Below are 21548 nucleotides of genomic sequence, written 5' to 3'. Positions count from 1 at the left end.
TTTTTAATTTGGACACGAATTTGATTGTGCTGTCTGGTTGAAAGGTTCATAGTTTTCTCGTGTTTACAGAGAAGCTACTCCAAAGAAAGGAATGTCTGACTGTGATCATAAATAGCTCTGCTTTGATCTAAAATATAATGATTACAAGCATTTGTTGAAAAAAAGCATGTCAGATTTTAGAGGATAATTGGCCACCCAAGTTTGCTTATGACTTTTCACACAGTGCTTCGCTGCTGATTTCTCACCACTTAAGATTTAATACGGTGGGTGGTAAGTCCATCCTAACTAAGCTACTTAAGGGACCGATTTCCCTTGCCAAGGTCAGATGGAGAAAATGTTAATTACCTGAAATTCAGTGCCTGCACGACCATATCCACAGATTTGTATTAAAATATGTAAATAAAGGCTCTTACGAAATGAAAACAGCACATTTTGACATGGGAGCACTCACAGTATGCAGAGCACGGCTCCACAGCAGAACATGTAAATACTTAGTATATTAACAAATATATCTCAATTCTGTATTTGGTAACACCTTGATCCAAGCAAATGTGCAGACACTAGAAGTCAACACACTGCAGACCACTGATTGGTCAGAAAGGAGCATCACTAGATTTGGAGATAATGTCACGACTGTTTTATATGGTAATTGGCAATTAAGTAAGAGAGTCCTGCCTCTATTGAGGGTGTGGAAAAATGAAATAGAGAAAACACCAGGGAACAACAGTGAGTTGAGCAGAGCCAAACCACGCAGTAGAAATGAAACATTAGTGGCTGCTTAGAATGCCCAGAGTCATAAATCAAGTCGGCAAACCCGCCTGCACTCTTCCTATGCATTTCTCTGCTTTGTTCCTTTGCTACATCCTTTTGCACAACACCTCAAAAACGACTACCTTGGCTACATGAAAAAACAAGTATTCCGATGCTACCTGCAACCCCCCTCTCCCCCTCCTCCTTTTTGCCTGGATAAAAGTGACAGCGTTTTCAAAAGACTGCTTGATTAGGCAGAGTGCAGTATCGCAGGGCCCCGCGGCTGTTGTCAGCCTCGTCTCTGCTCCACTGCCTCTGCTGGTGAGATTTATCCTGTTTGTTTTGGTACAGTAGCAACATGTTTCTTTTTTCTGTGCAGATATGAACCTTCGCTCCCTCGAAAGAAAAAACACAATTTTCACATAAAGAGAAGAAAAGAGGCGCTGAAGCGGGAACCTGCACTGCTTCCAGGAATGATTCTTCAATGGCAGATACAGTACATAACACATTTAGTGTTTCTTTACTTGCTCTGCTTTGAACGCACCCCCACACCTTTATGTATGTGAGCTCTGTACACTGTAGCACCTGCTGTAGGATTATACAGCACAACTGGACCTATGCATCATGCATGCAAACACACCAGGGTTGAAAAGGTAACAAGAGGTGAATCCCCCAGGGGGGTCTGGGGTTACGCCCCCCCCAGTCATTGAATAAAGAAAGGAAAGTGCATTCAGTGCATCCATGGTAAAGGCACCATTTTTGCATTGAAAGTATAAAGAATAAAACATGTTTCCTTAGTAGGATGCAGCTACTGATGGAGACCTACTGTACATGTATTTAACTTCTTCTTACAAAACCAAAATCTGGTAGTTGTTTTTTTAATAAGAGTAATACCGCACTCTTACACAGCTGTTGTCAATCAGAAAAGATTGTCAAAGATTGACACAATCTGCTGCTATTCACACTGAACAAAGCCTTTCCCATAAATGAAACAGCTCACACAAATAGGCTATCAACCCGAAAAGCAGTCAATATGCTATGAAATCAAATGTCCTACTAAATAGAATGGTACAAAATAAAAACCTGTGCATTACGAGGAGTCTTTCAATGAAGTCGGATCCCCTTGGCTATATGTCCCTGTAAATGCGAATTACTTTCCTTTATTTCCTCGTCCTGGAGATCGGCATTTCATTGTGATGCCTCTGAATATGTGTCTGCTTGTGAAATGTGTTTGCATCCAAATACCTGCAGACAGGTCTTTCAGCAATGGTGTTTCATTTGCACTCGCCATTGTGTTACTGACTCGCATGCAAATCAGCTTGTTGTGCTACCCTCAGCACATGTTGCTGCCGGCGTACTGCAAACAGTTGTCGTGCGGAGATCAAAAACAGAACAAATAATTCACTCTGCTGCCGATCCCCCGCCCCCTCCTCCAGCCGACAGGTTTCCAAGACTGATACATCCAGCTCAGAGTTCTCATGTAAGATTGTGGCACTGGAAGTTATTACATTATTATGTGTCGGTGTGTGTTTGTGAATGTGTTAGATTGTGTCAGGTGTGTTCACACATGCAAGCAAGGTGTGAGTGAATATGCTCGACGTTCGTGTATGCCTTGCCTATGTGCTAGTTTCCCTTATGTACATTCATGTTCACACAGAATATCATTGTCGTATTGTGCTAAGCATATGCACTCTGAATAAAGCAGTATGTTGCACTAAAACATGTTTCCATAGTTATGTTTTCCACCTTCTCCAGTGACAACAAGTGATTAAAACAATGTTTGAATTGTTGAGAGTATTTCTTGTGGAGGCCGTTTATTCCATTCAAAAAGGAAGAACGCACCAGCTAGCAAAGCGTGATATTACTTCGCCCAAGCAGCTTATTTTGATGCAGGAGAAGATAAATGGGTTTGGAAAGGTGTCACTTTCAGTGTACTGGCTGTTTGGAGCAGACTTTATTGGTATTGTCAACCTGCATGGGTACAACTCAACAAGCCGATTATGCTTTCTGTAAAAACACCTCAAACCAAAACCATACACTTTATGTTCCAACAATACATATTAAATTACATTTATATCACAGAGACTAGCTTTAACTGGGAAATGAATGGCTGAAAATAAGGACAAGTCTTATCCCAGAAGGGAAGTGACCCTGCTGACAGTTAATCCACGGGGTGGGACAGAACATGTATTAACTTCAAATGGATTTCCCAGAAGAACGTCAGATATATTAAAAAGGCAAAATTTGCATTTAACAAGAAGATAATATATCTACCCTCCCAATCTTCCATTCTGTACATTTGTATAACGATGACAATTTTGTGGGTGATTAGAGTAGAACAGATAATTTAAGGTAAAGGGTTTTGCTCGTGACAGTTGCTTCTAACAGGGAATGCCTCAAGAGAAACCATCTGTTCAAGCCTTCACCGACTTTCCCTAATAATCATTAAAGCACAGTTTTCGTTGAACAGCACGGGGATGCTGCTGTAGCCTCTCTATGATTCCCATCACACACAGCAAGTGTCCCTCATTAATGGTGCCACCACGGCTATTGATGTTTCACTGGCCGGGGTTACCTATGGGCGCTCGCCTGACTGCTTACTGCGGGGGGTCAACAAGCAGTTGAGACCTTGAGTACCGTTTCCTTCCAATGGCACATTGATGAATTTAAATGAGAAGTCACTTTAATATGTGGCTTGCTCCAATAACAAGGGGTGACTGCTAGCATCTTGTATCTAACTAGAAGATACTGTATGTTGTCTCTTTGCATGCATTTACAAAACCAGGACAAAGTGTGAAAGATGGGGAAGGGAAGACGACAGGCTTACTGCTCTGTGTGGCTGATCTTGCAAGGCTGACAGTCTGTGTCCACAGAGTGTGAATTGTTATGGCACAGAAAGCTCAGCAGCTGCTTGACACTAATTGTGGGCCTCAGGTGAGTTGACAGCTGATGCCTTCTCAGATACCTGAACAACGCCAGCCCAAGTAAAGTCGTTATCAGAGTACCGGGGTAAAACTCAGAAACCAGCTTTAAATGAGTCAGCTAAATGCAAGAGTGAGCCTTACTTAAACCCGAAACTATTTCTATATGGGAATTATAACATGTGTGTTTAATACCTTACAAAAAACAAATAGAGTATCTCTAAATGTACAGGGTGTAAACTGAGAAACTGACAAAACATACGCGTATATAATGTAATTATGTTAATGTTTTATCCTTTATTGAAGTGGTACAGTGGAAGAAGGTTGTGTTAAATTCCCTCTACCTTGCAAACTACATTTAGGGGCTTGAAAATATCTATCTCCCCCTCCTCACGTGCAGGTGTATCCTCATGTCACACTCACATACACATAGACATAATCTTCTGCTGCTGCCAAATAAACGCAACCTGACAAAACTGCATAAACGAGCAGCAAGAATAATATAGAATTGTTCATTTATTTTTCAAATAACATAGAGTCAAATAAATTGCATTTGCTAAAGATTGTAATGAGCTTTCTATTTTGAGTATGACCTCTCCTGTGTGGGTGTGTGCGTGAGAAAGAAAGGAGCCACAAAGGGGCAAGGGGAGGAAGAAGTAATACTGTTCTGTATCTGCCACCCTGTTGCCCTGTGGCGATGACACGGTACGTAGGAGGTTCTCCATTAGTATATGCTGACCTAATGTAATAAACATCCAGGGTTGATTCCTCCCAGACCATGGGTACTTTATCACAGATGATAAAGCCTGTTCCGGTAAGGCTTGAGGGAGGAATACAGGAGGGGGGGGGGGGGGGGGGGGGGGCTGGAGAACTGGGGGGGGATGCTTAAAGGGTGAGCACAGCCATTACAAAGGGCACAGACGGACTGTCATGCTTTTGTGTCAGCCCCGAACCCACTTTCTCTCCCTCTGTCTGCATTCTGCTTCAGTTGTCAGGAAAATTGGCAAGCGGTGGGAATGAAAAAAGCGGATCAAGTTGAGCAAGCTCCAAACTCAGAGGCCATGCTCAGGCATCGGAGGAAAAAAAGTAAGAGGTCCTCCCACTTGACAAAACAAGTGGAGGAGAAAAAAAGAGTGGGTTATTTTTAGATCAGCCCTTACAGCTGTGAACATTTTATACTGCAACAGAAAGTGGTCAGTTTTGACAGTGCTGGAGTCAGCATCTGAGCGCTCATAACCATATAAGGAGTCATGAAACATGATGAGGGCATAGATTAGTTTCTGTGGTGAGAAGTTAAACGGCCTTGTTAACAGCACAGCAGTGTTGTATTCAAATGGGAAAGTGTTGGCCAGGGGTGGGTGGATCTGTTCTGTCCCTAGAGCAGCATAACTTCAGAGTAAACTGTCCTTTACATGAATGCTAAATGAGCTGTATCGCACTGCTCATCTCGCCTAGGAAAAGTCTCACTTCAAGAACTGAAGGTGTGGTACAGAATGTGTGGGATCTGTCAGGGAGGAAGGTGTTTATCTTACAAGGGATTTTGCCAGTGAGTGCACAAGAAGGAAAAAAGGTTTAAACTCACAAACCTGAGGCGCAGCCTGAACTTTAAACACAAAGACGAACGAGCACACACACACAGACACAAATCTACACTCATCCTTTGAGCACTGCATCAATAAAAAAACCCTCTGCCTTGTGTTACTAAAGGCTGACCCTTAATCCTGTAAAAACTAGCCAGGTGGGCTCAGTTTGAAAGCAAAGGAGGATTGTGTGTCCTGGTGTTGCAATACTACGCGTTGGTGATTAATATACCTCCCACGATGTGCTCTCATTTATCAGACAGCTATTGAGAACCGTGGGAACCTCTGCAATTGGGTCAAGCACTGGGCTCAAAGTGTATTTTCACTCTCACTGTGTCAAATTACCTCTCAGGAATATATTAAATATATTCTTTTTGAGCTGTGTCATACAGAGTAAGTTGGCTGTGTCAACGATATTGCACTGCCAATGCTGAAAGCTAACACAAATAATCCAATGGAAAGCCATAGACACTAACTCAAACTGCTGTAATAAGGTGATATGCACCACGGGCCTGAAACAAAGGCTATTACATTAGTGGGCCTTCAAAAGCAGAGACGTTGGTCAAATAACCGAAGGAGCACAACTACAGTGCTGCTGCTCTGTACAGTAACATTGACATGAAATGGAAAAACACTTGTGGAGGTCTGCTTGGCAGGGATCCTGCAGACATCTGCTGATGAAGAGACTGGAGCTGACACCGGACTTCCACACATTACACAGCAACACTTCCTGAAGGCACTTTGCAGCACCTGATAAGGCTCAGGAGTTTTTCCACCATCAGTTTTAACTGTCCAAAGGATGGTGTGGTTTATTTCAGGTTAGAGCTGTGGTTGGCAGCCAGTGTAGGATGGTGCCAGATGATACATTGTGGTAAACCCATTAGGAGCCATTGGTAACTAATTGTCTGATAGGGGGCAATGCCCTGGAGGAGTTCAGTCCTAATGGGATTGGCTGAGTGTTTTCATATGTGTGTGCAGCCAACATTACACAGCCAATGGATAGCTATGGACCAAATACTCCACCAGTTGGTCGGAGATTCTGGAGACATAGAGATGTAATTAAATAGATGAGTATAGATTCAAAATGTGGATGAGCCATTTATTGTTACTTTTGTTGATGTATTCACTGTTTCTGAATGGGAGTGTTTGGCTTTCCCCAGAAGGAGTTGTTACCGGCGTTTCCCCAGCGTTCGTCACACACGCATTCAGTTCATTTTCTGAAAGATTATTATCACCCGCATTGCTCAAATCAAAAACTATAATTTGTAAGAAACATTTGTGTTCAATGTCTAGTCAGAGAACATTTGCTAGACTGAAAGTGACTGCTCTGAACAGCAGCAGCAGCGCATTCAAAAGAGTTCAACGTTAAATATGAAAGTAAGCAATCTGAGGGTCATGGAAAGATATTAACTCAATGTAGGTGTCACCAGTTTACAAACTGACGGTAAATATTTCCCACAGTGGCATCTATAGTGTGTAATACCATGCATGTGGAGATGAAAATATACTTTAACACGAAGAAAATTAAGCATAAACCTTCTTATACATGTCTGCAGGTTTAGATTACACCAAGAATACATGTATACAGTGCAACAAAAAAGAGTTACAAGAAGATTGAAATCTATCTCTGGAGGTTGTTTGAAACACATGCTAGCCAGATGTTTAACAGTGGTAAATATATGTCTTTCCTAAACCCACACGAAATCTTTATTCCTTCCCAGTGATACAGTAGGTCAGTGAGCAGTCTGAGGAAGTGCACACAGGTCTGTCCCATGCCATAAAACCAGTCTAAAGACACTAAACAGTAAACTAGGTCCAAGTCTGCATCCTTTAATCACTCCTTATTTTAGGCATTACATTCCAACCTACTTTAATCAATATTCAAGACGGAAAAAACTAGGGGTGCACCGAATGGGAAATTCTTGGCCGAAACCGATACCGAAAATAGGAAACAGTTGGCCGAAAACCGAATGCCGAAAGGCCGAAAATGATTAATATAATAATATAATGTATACATTTTTTACCAATGTTGTTCTGCTACCTGATTATGGAAAAAGACATGATTATATTGCAAAACTTAACTTAAATACTAATCACTATTATGGGTCCATAAAACATTTATTCAGCACTTTTGAATGCATACAGTACATTAATTCCAAGTCAAGTGCATTTTCTTTTCTCTGTAGGATAACTACAACAAAGTGCATTCAGAACAAAGCCAAGGTGCTTTAAAATAAACATCGAGGCCAGTAGGCCTACAACAAAATAGTGTAAATAAAGACTGTAACAGCAAGGCCTTCAACAACAACAAATGCACCTATAAGTTTGGTAACCTAACGTGTTGTTGTGATGACGTAATCAAAACGCGGCGACAAACACGGCGCGCGACCATGCTCGCGGCTGGCTCACAGCCAACATGTCTGCTTCTTGGAGATATTTCAAACTATCAGAGAGAGAGGCGCGGATTGCGATTTGTAAAACGTGTTCAGCTGACATTTCTCGAGGGGGTGTAACTGCAAAGACTTTCACCAATTCGGGATTACTCCACCACTTGAAATCAAATCACCCGGACAAATATGCGGAGTATGATCAACGTAACCCTGTTCTCTGACATTCGGTGATATTTTTTCGGTGCCTTTTTAACCATTTTCGGCCGATAATTTTCGGTGGCCGAATATTCGGTGCATCCCTAGAAAAAACGTCTTATTTTATTACACTGTAGTACCACTGTTGATACATTTCACAATCATGTTTTTATACATCTAAAAAGCTTTCACAGTTAATTAAAGTAATTTAAAAAATGCACTGACACAATCACGATAACGTGTAACACTGTATTATATTTGTTAGTAAAGCCTGCTATGATAGACTTAAACATCCGAATGTCATAACAGATCGGTCACAGAGAAATCGCCGAAATGAAAATGACCTTATTAACCAAATGACTCTTTCTTAACGTTCATAAAGCTGAATTTATGCCCTTGTCAGTTGTCCTGACATTGTTATGACAGTGTTATGGCAGCCATATGCACACCCCTCCAAATGAATGGTTGCCCAACAGTTCAGTGCTTAAACCCAGCTAAAGGCTCCCCTCTTGAGCCACAGTTTTTTGCTGCTATTCTATCAAATTTGTCTCCGTGCAGAGACAGCTGGGTGCACATCCTGCTGAAATATTTGCATTTTCATACATCATCTGATAAATCCTGGGGGATAGAGACCATTAGAAACTTGGGCTAAAGGTACTACACGTGAATGCTAAATGAGCTGTTAAATAAAATCACTGTCCTCATATTTCCTATCTGCGGATCTTGGCAAGCCATGTCCAAACGCGAGCTCTGACATATTGCTACAAATGTGAGCGAGTGGAATATATGTTTCACTTTCTGCATAGTAGGGAAGGAGACATGTTGCTATCTAGGCCATGTTGATATGTTTAAGTAATAACATGCAGTTATTCTATCCAACCATATCTCTGTTCGATGTTTTTCTTTTAATAAAAAAGTGTCCATGAATGTTGTAATACTCAATAGATGGCAAATGTATTATTACCATTGATGTATTTTTATGTATAAATATAAAAGAAACGTCGATGTACTCCTACTCACCACCAAGGTTTTGAAGTCTTCTGCAGCATGAGACTGTGGGAATCAGCGTCCAAACTTTTGAACAAAACACAGAGAAGAACCATTTGGATTAGGGTTGATGCTTCTCTGTGCACTTTACATTTACCAAAACTCTGAGGCTGTCCTTGCTTTCATTGTGTTTAGTGTTAGATGCTGAGCATCAATAATTAAAAGTTCACCAAAACAACCTTTAGCAGAATTACACTTTCATTACCGATGCACTCGCCGATGACTTTCCTTCAATGAAGCGCTCAATTTAAAAAGGCTCTTCTCAAGCTTAAAAAAACGTTAATTTAAACTAACTCGGCCCTGAACTTTGTACTTGCTTACTTGTATATGCAAAACAACACATCAAATAACAGGCTCTTAAACCCCTGTGTTCAAGAGGCCCAGCATACTCTGCATACACTGAGGCGTTTGAGGGAAGTTTAAAGAATCACCAGGACTTTCCACAACTTAAAATCTTGTACAAATGGGATAATGATTTCTGATTCTCTTTTATATCCCTGAGTCTGACAGTGCCGTTGGCCTAAAACCAATCAAAACAACCGATTGTTGAGTCGACGGATAAAAGTCTCTAGACAAATCACAGGGAACTGGATTTGACAGTTTCCAGAGAATAAAGCGACTTAGACAACACTGCCAGGGAGTGCAGGTTAAAAGAAGAAAGGTGTATATCATTACATGTGTCAAGGGGGTAAATAATGTATTTTGTCCATCAATTATTCCACACACAAAAGCCAAAAGAAACACACATTACATAAAAGTATATTGTGGGTGTTAACTCACTGAAGGAAATGTAAAACCAAACTCTACTGAAGGCAGTTAAAAATGGCTTTTGGGGGAGGAACTGCCTTGCATTTAATTATCGCATAGAGATAGAAGTAACCAGAATACAACAGGTGCAAGAAAACTACAGACATCTGGCAACACATTAAGATGTGCTATTTTCACATTTAAGCCTGCCTACTTACACATGCAGATTTCCTATTCATGACAACGATGTTGACCATTATCATACAGCGCACGCCGCACAAATAACAGTGTAATGTTTTAATTTTTCATGTACTTCTTGTAATTATTTTGACATGGTGGGTATGAAAACATATGCAGCTAAAACAGGACAAATGGGGGGGTTTTACAGCTCTGTGTGTGTGTGCGCCCCGAGGCGTGCATCATTTCCATCTCCTTGAAAATATTCTCTTGATTGTGTTTCATAGCCATTGTTCTGCCAACCACACGCTGGCAAAAGACAAGAGAATATAATAACTACGATTGCATAACTATGTGTTCTATGTGCACCAAAACAGGTTGTGCTTGCTGACATGGAAACATATTTTGCTAAATTTGTGGAATAAAACTGCGTTTGCCTGTATTTTTAGACAGATGAAAATAGCCCAAAACAGACTAAAATCTCAAATCAGAATGCCTTTCAGACTTTGAAAAAGCCCCTGGGAATGGATTATATTTTTAGAAACGTGAGATGTGTTTTCTCTATTGGGGGAATTTCAAGCAAGAGGTAAATTATCTCGCAGACACTATTGGCTCATATATTGGGTTAGGTTTGGCTCACGTCAACATGCTGCTGGTGCTCATAGTGACCAGCGGCAGGTTTCCAGTGTTCGTCCATGTTTAATGTTGTTTCTGTTGTCTTAGTGATGTTTTATTGCTCCCTGCTTTAAAATAACGGTTATTGCGGAGTGAAGTGAAAATAACTTCTTAACGGTATCTATAGAAAGAACAATAGAGATTGCAATATTAACCTTTATAAATAATGCTGATAAAATGATTTTGTTCAGATTGAGACAATTAAGATGCAACCAAACAATAAATGCATTTAATCACACTTTAAAATCCAGCTATCAGAACGACATCTGTCTACTAAAAGGTTGTTCTAACAAAATGCAAAAGTACCATTTCTGGATTTTACAACCCGAGTGTATCTGTTTGTTACGCATTTGGTTTATCCATTGTCTCAAGATTACAACTTCATTTCTCCCGCGTCTTAATATAAAAACTCAATTGTGTGTGTAAACAAAAAAGTATTAAGGCCCACATTATCCAACATGTTCTCAATTTCCCTGCAGGGATTGTTAAAGTTTAATCCTGTTTGTCTAAAATGCTTAGGGGAAATTTACAAGCCAATGTGTATAACCAGAAAACAGTAATTGGCCTTCCTTTATCTCCATGTATAGAAACCTGGTCTGTTTTAGTTCAGCAGTTACACTCACAATATGTTGACTGTTAAAAGTCATCCATCACGAAATTGCATTAAAGTTGGCATTTTACATTTCATTAACTACATTAATGCAGCAAATAAATGGCTTTCAAAGAAAAACAACATCAAAGTTGGGGTATACAACGGGAGAAAGTTGTGTTTTGTGGAATAAAAACAATACTGAACAGATGGTTGAAAAAGACAAAACAGCATATTATCCCTGCTCATTAGCTCACAGTTATGACTTTCCGAAAGCAAAAGTATCACCTCTGAAGCTTTCCACTCAAAATGAATTGCTTATAATGGCTAGTCTAACTTAAATGAAGAGGGAATTATTCATTTATTTGCATAATTTATTTCCTATATTAATTTGTTATTGAGAGGATACAGCAAATTGCCAGGAGTGTTTCCTCCAAGGCCCTCTTCAGATATCAGCGTCACAGCTCAAGTGCTGCAGATGTGTTTCACCTCTTGATTGGAAGACAGGAAATTGCCAGGTCTGTGTCGACTCTAACTAGTCTTTTTACTCATAGAAGAATCTGGCAAAATCCCTGTTTCACATTTTCTTAGGTGTTTTCAGGTGTTTCCCTGATACCTGTGCAGTGACCGCTGTGCTGCAGTGCTGTCACTTCTGCATAATAACAATTAGGAGGCTCAGCCAGGAGGGCTCAGATGTTTTCTCTCTGATTCGTTCTTTCTTTGATTTCAGGGATTGGGCAGAGGGAAATGAAAGATCTTGCCAAAAATAAGATTTGACTGCACTCAAATCTTATTTTTGGCTAAATCTTTCATGGAGATGTGCTTGTCATGACTCAGTAACAGTAGAAATCCATCTGCTCCGGGTTGTCAGCCTTCATCATCGTGACACAGAGGAAAATGTTTTTAGCAGTGTTCATATGAAGCAAATTCTTTTTTCTTTTGCCTCGAGGAAAAAAGATCTTAGCCTTGACTGGTAATATTAGCCGTTATAATGCCACATCTGATCCTCTGATTTATCCGTCCCATGGAAAAGCCTGGTCGAATTTACAATCTATAAAAACGCAAGAGTATCTTTGCACTTTCATCATAATCTATAGACTTTTAAAGGTGTTCTAATAAATAAAAACGGCAAACAAGATTTAAAACATATGCCGAATCCTCTCAGCCTCCATGTTTGTGTCGGTTAGAGGGTTAGGTTCAACCTTATTATCCATATGTGAAAAGGCTCTCAAGGATGTGGGAAATGGGTTATTTATTATTTTTTCTATATCCTTTTTTCAAGCAGATAAATACTGGCATACTAAAAAAACACAATGACATCATGGTAGTGAAGGCAGGTGTCCATCTTTGCTCACAGTGATAATTCTTCAGTTCATCCACAAAGCACTGCCTCGGGGGACGGGATGGAAACACAGATAGAGCCTGTGTAGTCCTTTTAGTAATGGCTCCAGAGAAGCTGCCACATCAATCATGGATGGTGGTTGGTGCACAGATATAAAGCAGTAAATAACATATGTTACCTTCTCATAAGAGGCTTCACACTTTACTTATAATGCAAGGACACAGATTGCAGTTTCTAAGTGGGCACATCCTAAAGTATGTATTGAGAAATGTGATATTTACCAGTTAAATGCACAGAGCTCTGTTCAATTGAAAATGTTACAAGATAGAAATCCCAAACTCTGATTGATCAGTATTAAAAAAAAAAGGGTCTGATATACAAATATTATCATGTAGACCAGTGGTTCTCAAAGTGGGGGACACACCCCCCCTGGGGGGCGTAGAGGCATGACAGGGGGGGGGCGCAAGAGACCAGGAGGAAAAATGGGTACAAAAAAAAAAAATAAAGATAAAAAAAAAAAAAATCATAATTTGAAAGATTATTGATTCGAAAATAATATGATGCAGTACAGTACTATTACGTCTGGGTCTCTGTGTTTCATTAAAGCTAGGCTCTGTGTGTGTGTGTGTGTGTGTGTGTGTGTGTGTGTGTGGAACGAGCCATTTTGTTTGGGCGAGCGAGAGAGAGCGCACCGGTACCGGAGATCGTTGTTGTTAGCGTCTGGTGCTAGCGAGCTACGCTAACGGATATAAGGAGTTTTTTCAACAACAAAGTGGAGGAGACTCCTCTCCTGTCAGACTGAGAGCCTCAGTGAACTAAAGGACTCTCAGTGTTATCTCAGTGGGTCTCAAACGTTTTGGTCACCATTAATGTAAACAATTATTTCCGAGGCACACGTTTATATGATCATTATAGTTATAAAAAAATAAGAGAATAAATGAAAAACAGGTATGAAATACTATATGACAGTAAAACAAGAATAAAGTTTAAAAGGGTGATTTGTAAAATATCCATAAAGAAAAAGTCAATCTGTTTACAGTTCTGTTTCGAATGGGTGTCGAGAGATGTATCCATAGATATCTTCATTTTGCTCTCAAAGTGCACCAGATTGATGCTTTTAACTTCAATATTTAAAAATAAATCTTCCTGGAGGAGCTTGCCCCCGGACCCCCCTATGTGAGGTCCACACACCACCTATAAAAATATCACTTTACCCCTGCTTACACCTATATTCCGTGAGCTGATTATCCTTCATTGTAACAGTTGCGGTATAAGTTGTGCATATGCGTGGGGGTTGTTGCAGTAGAAAATTCAACTGTAGCGACCGGTACATTAATGGGAAACCCTACATTTTTGAGCACCCTCTATGAAACGTCAAGCTACCCCACAGCACCCCCAAAAGAAATCTCTGGCGCCGCCACTGAGCCTGACTATTTGTGTTGGGGGGGCCCGACATTTTTTTTTCTCCAAAGGGGGGCCCTGACAGAAAAAGTTTGAGAACCACTGATGTAGACACAGACACAGGTCTGCAGTTAAATGTATTGAATTTATTTTTCAATTTCAGACAATCAATTTTTTCTCTTCCATATTATGCATAAAAATAGATATCTATTAAGAAATCTTCTAAATTGGAACTGTATTACAAGTTAGAAAAATTATGATGATTAAGTGTTAATTCTACAGTTGTCAATGGTTTAATTTCCAAACCATATAAACACATTTGAAGTCAATCCTATCATGACATCAGAGGGTTTGGTATTAATTATCCCTCATGTTGATGGTATTTTTTTCAGATTTTCCATTTTTCCACTGATCTCAAAACACTCAAATCTTTTTTAACATTCTCATGGATTTTTTTAGCGAATTAGAGTAAAATATTCAACTGGCTCTTGATGCTGCCTTAGGTTTCTGTACACGTCCCAATCCGAGCAATGGGCATCACCAGCAGCACTGATTTAGGGATAATTGTTCCATACAGTCGGCTCTGACTGCGGGTTATACAGACCAGTGGTTTAATATCTAATCAATCTGAATGAATTATGAGCTCCTGTCCGCTCTATTAGAAATACAGACTTGACCATTACATTTTTAATTAACCCCAAGTACAACATATTGGAGAGCCGTCCCAGATGTCTCAACGTATAACTCTGGCTAATAGAATGAAATGGCTTCACATATTTCACATACTAAATTTGAAATCATATTGGAAAGTGAATGTCTTTGGCCAGACTAGAGCAGAGTTTGTACTACTTATCAAGTGATTAAGGCAATCTCTTTATTCGGTTCTAGTTTCCATGGAGACGTGGCTTGATTTGCGGGCACAATGTGTGTGTGTGTGTGCGTGCGTGCGTGCGTGCGTGCGTGCGTGTGTGTATACTTTGCAAAAAAGCCTGAAGAAGGAAAAAAATAGGTAAAACTAAATCCCAATTTATTTTTGTTGAGTAAGATATACCTCCTTTAATCTGAGACTTTAAGATTCCAGTAACCATGGCAACCTTAAATATATAAAGGAACAGATCCATGTTTAATGATAAAGGCAGCATGTTGACTATCAAAACAATGACTGTTTACTCCAACTATTTTATTTAAAACTGTATTTGATTGAAACTATGACATAATCTGAATCAGAAATGGTGACATACAGTGACTGGAAAAGCCAGGTGTGGTTTTACGGGATATGTAACGTAATGTAATGTGATAGAGGTCTTCAGTGCTATCCCACAAAAAAAATTGGAAAGCTGCAGGGCGGAGAGTTTTACCAGAGGCAAGTCTTGTTTGATGAATAATGCAGCCGTCTATGATCAACAAAGTTGCAGCCAGCCTCACAGCACATGTTTCTAATACTTAATGTTGAAATCCAGGGCTGGTTATGGTGTCCATTACTACTGTCAACAAACACCGTTAATTATCAGTTTGAGTTCTTTTCAAAGCTGTTGAAGTTGTATTGTATTAACTAGTGTAAGGGTTCCTATAGCAAAAAGTCATTAAGTGATACTCATATCCCTAAGGATTATTATGGTGTGGAGTAATAATATGGTTTGCAGCATTATAACCTGTATTTATACTAACGCACATTGAATATACTCATTTTACATATGTATGGTAGTCGATATGTTAGTAAAATGTGCACATTCTTTATTTTAAAAAGGCCCTATTATGCTTTTTGGGGGTTTCCCTTTCCAGTAGAGTGCATGTAAATGATCTGCTAAAGGCTGACATCCCAACTCTCTCTCCCACACACTCGCATAATTGGATCTCCTTTGTTTACTTCCGTAACATAGTGACATCATTATGTAAGGCTAGTGCTCCAACACACTGTACAAGATAGGCTGAGGGGCTGGACATTTCCAACACGTCCCTAAACACTTGACCAATCACAACAGAGCCGGTAATCAGAGAAGACTGGGTTCTCGTTTCAGACAGAGTGAACAAAAGAGATTTTAGTTTTTTAAATGAAGCAATAGTTACAAAACCCATTATCCCCAAATAAAAATTATGATTCTGAAGTGTTGGTTCTAGCTTATTCAAGTTTTTTACAATCAAACTGCATTTTTGTCATTGAATGAAAGATCAGTTACCATAAAAAGTGAAGCGTGTTATGTTTTACAAATGGTCACAATGATTTTCTCTCTCACTCTCACACTGTCCACGTGCACACATGCACCGACTTGGCAAAATATATTGCGAGAGCAAGAGGGTTTAGGGACTGCCTGAGGAGAGACTGAATTTGCTTGATCCTAATTGCACTGTCCTGCTGGGGAGAAAATGTACATCATTATGGCCATTAGCTACTGTATAATCAGGACTGATTACGGCATGAGCATGCACATGGGCCAGCACATATCAACTAGCATGGCATTATGCACTGGAGCTGCCCAGCATGAACGCTTTCAAAGAGCCCTGTGTGTCTTTGTCCTCGCTACCCCGAGGCATCGCGTTGTAAGGGTGTAGAAATGGTATAGTTTCATTTTCATAGGACGAAATGATTTATGGCGAGGAATGATTGGTTGATGGTTGCCATGTGTCACAGGTTAATGGCCATGTACTGTATGATGGATAGTCACAAAGCTGGGTCAAATTTCCAGAGCTAAGAATGCCTTTGAAGAGTGTGTCACTTTTACTTCTGTCCACGCTGATGGATACGACATTAAAACGTCTCTGTGGTAGCTTTTCGTTATTATGGTCAGGTGTTATCTTTTAAAATCACATGCCAGCTTTAGTCGCACAAGAAAGGCTCTAGTAATCCTCTGAGCGCATCCTTTACACTCTTGTCTCAGGGTACACACACTGCAGCAGGAAGTCATCTGCAGTTCACTCTGCAATTAACTCTGCAATTAATTGCTGATATCAGAAGAATACACGGTTCTAAAAAAATAAGGCCCAATGTGGAATTTGGAAGGCTATGGTTTGATTTGCTTTTATGGTGGCTTAGGCTGAAACGGTTCATGCATAATGGCTAACACTAAGCATTAGTATGCCATTAGGTGTTCTTTTTTATATTGGGATGAGTATGCATTTGGCAGGAATATGTAATTATATATGCCTTGTGTGTTTGAATGTCTGTACAATAAGAGGGGTGTTATTGTATTATTTGTCCAGGCTGCCCATTAGTTATCCTTGACTTTCATATAAATGAATTTAGCCTTCAGCCCCCAAAGGAAGGCTGTTCAGTATGCATTGCATGCTACATTATGATTATACAAGTTGTGTACACGCACATGTCAAAGGTGTTGGTCAATTAGAGTGTGTTGTATCCCAGAGTGAACCCAGGTTTGATCCCCGAATCGAAGGGGTGAGATAGAAAAAGGATTTGAATGCCACAGTCAGGGTCGCGATGCGAAAAAGATAATCAGGCTTCTTTGTCCATTGGAGGGAAAAATACTTTGAGACATAGCCATTTCTTTACAATTAGCTCAAGGTCTAGCCTTTTTTTTTTTTTACCGGAAGAAGAACGTACAGTGTAAATTCATTTTGACAGAAAATACTTTGAGGCCTATGAACTATTTAAGAAATGACATGGAAGAAACTGATCACAAAAAATCCAGCAGCCTCAAAGACAAGAGAAATGAAAGGCTAATTAGTTTGGTTCCAGCCTGGTCCAGGATAGAGAGCCCAGATGCTGTGCTGGGAACCGCGGTGTAATGATGATAGTTGGAGTGCGATTGCCCCTGTGGCCCTGAGACTCAGGAGTTTCAGAACGCGTGGGTGAAGCGGCGTCCATTTCTCCCCCACGACTTTGTTTCACCATCTGATATTTGACATAATGAGCAAAAGTATGTCTGTGTGTGTTCATTTGTGCATGTGTGTGTGGGCTAGTGCTTTTGTCAAGCGGAGATTAGGAAGGTGTTAATAAATGGGAAAAGTAAACTGAGCGCTCCGTCTGGTGCTAGGCACTGCTACTTCCGCTGTCAACAATCCCTAATCATTGGAGACAGGCCCTATTAACGCAAACAGACTGAGTTGTCCGGCCCTCACCAGAGCCCCCCGTGAGTGCAAATCATTACTCTCTGCGTGTTAAATAAAGAGATAGTTTTGCCCACTCACTTGTCAGCACAGGCCATTAGCCACAGCAAAATGATGTAATGCTATGACATTTAGGCTCGGGTGCAATGTAAAAGCAAACTTAAACTTGGGTAATTAGGAAAAAGAAAAATGTGGGGAAATGAAACGAAAATGATCCAGTAAGTGTATGTTTTTATATTGAATGGAACGAGAAGAACTAGCCCTTATATAGAACTAACCTTTAGCAATACATGTATTTCTGATACATTTGTGTTAAGGATCGGGTGGAGTTAAATTAAAAAGGTCAAATACTGTAGGATTCACAGATAGTATTTTATTGATCGGATAATGGTCAAGTAATCGTTTATTTATATTTACAATACATAAGGGGTATGGTGAGCTATAGAGCCTGATCCAATGTTTGTGTCAGGTTTGAGGAAAATAGGACTCAAGTGCAGTTTAAAAAAGGACTAAAAAAGGTAAGGTAACAAAAGGCGAGCTTTATTTATAAAAAGCCGAAGACAAGAAAAACAAGAAACTAATAAACAAAACCAGGGAGCACGACAGACAGGAACAAACTTACAGGCGGGAACAGGCAGGAGACACGGACAAGCATAGACGACAGGTAGCAGGGACATGAAACGACGATGAACAGACATGGAGCACAGGGGGAAGACAAGACTGAATACACAGAAGGGTAATCACAGGACAAGACACAGCTGGGCAGGGGAGGCAGAAACACAAGGGCAACAGATGAACACAATCAGAAACAATCAGACACACCAGGGAAACTAATGACAGGAAGGCAAACACAGGGAGTAGGATCAGATAAGACACAAGGAGGAAAACATTGAAAAACAAAAAGGTGGAAAATGAAAACATAAATGCAAAACCATGACAGTTTGGTTTAAACTGTTACCATGCTATTTCAATAAGCAGAGGGAACACACTGTAGTATTTCCCTGATATTATTACATCGTGCTGTTTTGAAGTTGGCAGAAGAGCTAGTTATAAGTATCCGATCTGGACCTGGTATTAAATTACTCGGATCGGCAAAAAAACACAATTACAAAATCCCTGCTCACCTTGAATCATTGGTCGCCTACTTGGTTTCAATTAGTTTATGATAAAAAGCTGCTTTTGATAAGTAGAAAAACAGCTTAAATGTGTCTTCTATGTATACGCTGGAATAGATGTCTTGATACTTCCCCTGCTCTCTGTGCTCATTTGAATATGTTAGTGATTAAAATGCTGAGGCCATCTATTAAACAACATACATGTTTTATTGACTACAGGATCACTAAGGTTGTCTTAACATTCAGATGTAAGTGCTAGTGACAGCTGACGGCCTTGCTATGCATGTCATAGTTGAAAAGCATCTCGACCAATCTATAATGAAACCTTACTATGTCTTTGATGTTATGGACTGGAGTGACCTTTAAGTGAAAATACAGTTGTAGTCAATCTGTCAGGAATGGTGTGTTTTCCTACAGCAGAATATCACTCTATTTTGAAAATGTACAGAACAGAGAGAGTGCGATAACAAGAGGCTGAGCCAGTTTTGATTGCTTTCCCAAACTTTTGGTTAAACACGGATTTAAAGATCTAGTAATCAGGCAGGCAGGCTGTATCACACATACCCCTCACTGCTTCACAGCATACTGCCGACGGCATGCAATTGTGCAAAAAGAAAGGCTGAAAGCTAAATGAAAACAACATTTCTCCGGCGTCTGTGATTTAATAATCAAGGAAAAATATGGAGCTGACAAATTCTTCTCAGTCACAACAATTACCATTACACCAGAGTCAGAGACAGTTTGAAATGTTGTTGTTTAAATGTTTCATTCACAACTAAACTGTAGTGTTGTATATGATATGACATGAACTCTTTTTGAATCTTTTTAAACCTCACTCATTCGGAAATATTTGTTAATGGTAAAACACACTACTGTGGAAAGTGAAAATGTAATAATCAATATAAATTGGAGGTATTATTGGTTGTAAATATCATTGCTTTTAGTTTAACAAGCTATCATTTGTTGGTTGTAGGTGCCTCACTATTGACATTGTGGCTAAAGTTAAAATACAAATGAATATATAAATTTGATTAAATCCTTATGATCGATGACTTGTATTTCCAAAGGATCAGGATGGGTTTGTGTACGACGTCAAAACCAGATTAAGTCAGTTTTTCCCTCTCTTGGTCAAGTCTTCCATTTAATCTAGAGAGCTTTTACTTAAGGCAAATGTGTGCTGTTGAATGTGAGAGCTTATTGGTTTGTGTGTAAGTGGATTTGGCGGCGACGATGACCGAAGCTCAGCACCACAGACCTCTCAGACAACACATTTGAGGCAGAGAGACACGGCGCTGACCGCCAGTCAACTTAAAAGCCATTAAAAGCAAACAGCGCGGTGAGAGATGCAGGGAGAATATTGACTTGTACTTTACTCAGGGGATGGCAGAGCAGAAGAAAAACAAACAAGAAGGATCTCAAAGAAAGATGAAGAGTGGGGACATGGCTTGTTTCCACCACCTGAAAGACATGGGCCTGCAAGACAAGACTTTTGGATAACAACATAGAAATGATACTCTCTCCTCTGAGACAAGTGCCAGCAACCTGTAAAACTCAAAGTCATTACAGGTTGTGTTAACAGAAGGGTTTGGTGTGTTTCATTACTGAGAGACTTTACTGTCCCACACCATATCTGCTCTTGTCACACAGTCCATTCATCATTTCCTCTCATGTTGGCTTTGTGGGATAAGCAATTTAGGAGGACAAAAAGGGCAGCCTGTGTTAATTCTGCAAAGCTCCAAACTTTTAATTAGGACAAGCCACGAAACAACAACAACATTAACAATAGAATACAAAACAATAAAAGGGTAATTATCGTGAAGCCATACTCTGGCTGCCAAGAACACCATAAAACTAATTACCGATGTCTGACAGCAGATGGTTTGGGGGTGGCAACTAAAACTAGGAAGGGATATGTACATCAGAGGATGTGCTTTTGCACACATGTAAAAAGAACGTGTTAATACCAAACAGAGCTTGTAGTTTTCCTTAGTCTATGTCATTTGTACAGCAACAGTGTATTTGTTGAGGGACAGACAAGTAGTATGATTAACAGATTCTCCTTCAAATGCAATTAAGGCAACAAGCTGGAAGGATGTTCAGCAGTACATACAAGAGGCGCTTTGTGATTCTGTGGGTTGACATCTAATCTCCAATCCAAATAACAAGGGTTTCTTTAAAGGACGGGACACTCGTGAACTTCCGACTTCACTAACTGTTCTTGACCAGCACATTTTTAATTGCCTTCAGATGTTATGAAAAAGTAGCCATCACTGTGTGCAGAACAGGCAGCTTCGGTTCAAGCAGAGGTAAGGAGTTGAGGAAAGGTCACCTAATTAAATAGAAGAACAAGCAAACATGGCCCAGTCAAAGCAAATAGCCTGGGAGTGATTTCCAGTTGACATAAAACAGTTTGATGAACACTATGTCAAACTATTAAGCCGTGTCCTGGTCACCCATGCAGCTCAAACTCTGCTGTAATGGAGAAATATATTTGTGTATGTCAGAGTAAACAAACGGCACATTGGCAGGTCTGCAGACACTCTAACAAAGCTAGTGT

The sequence above is a fragment of the Notothenia rossii genome (genome assembly GCF_949606895.1).
Source record: "Notothenia rossii genome assembly, chromosome: 9".
NCBI lineage: Eukaryota > Metazoa > Chordata > Actinopteri > Perciformes > Nototheniidae > Notothenia > Notothenia rossii.
This window is presented reverse-complemented; position numbering follows the sequence as displayed.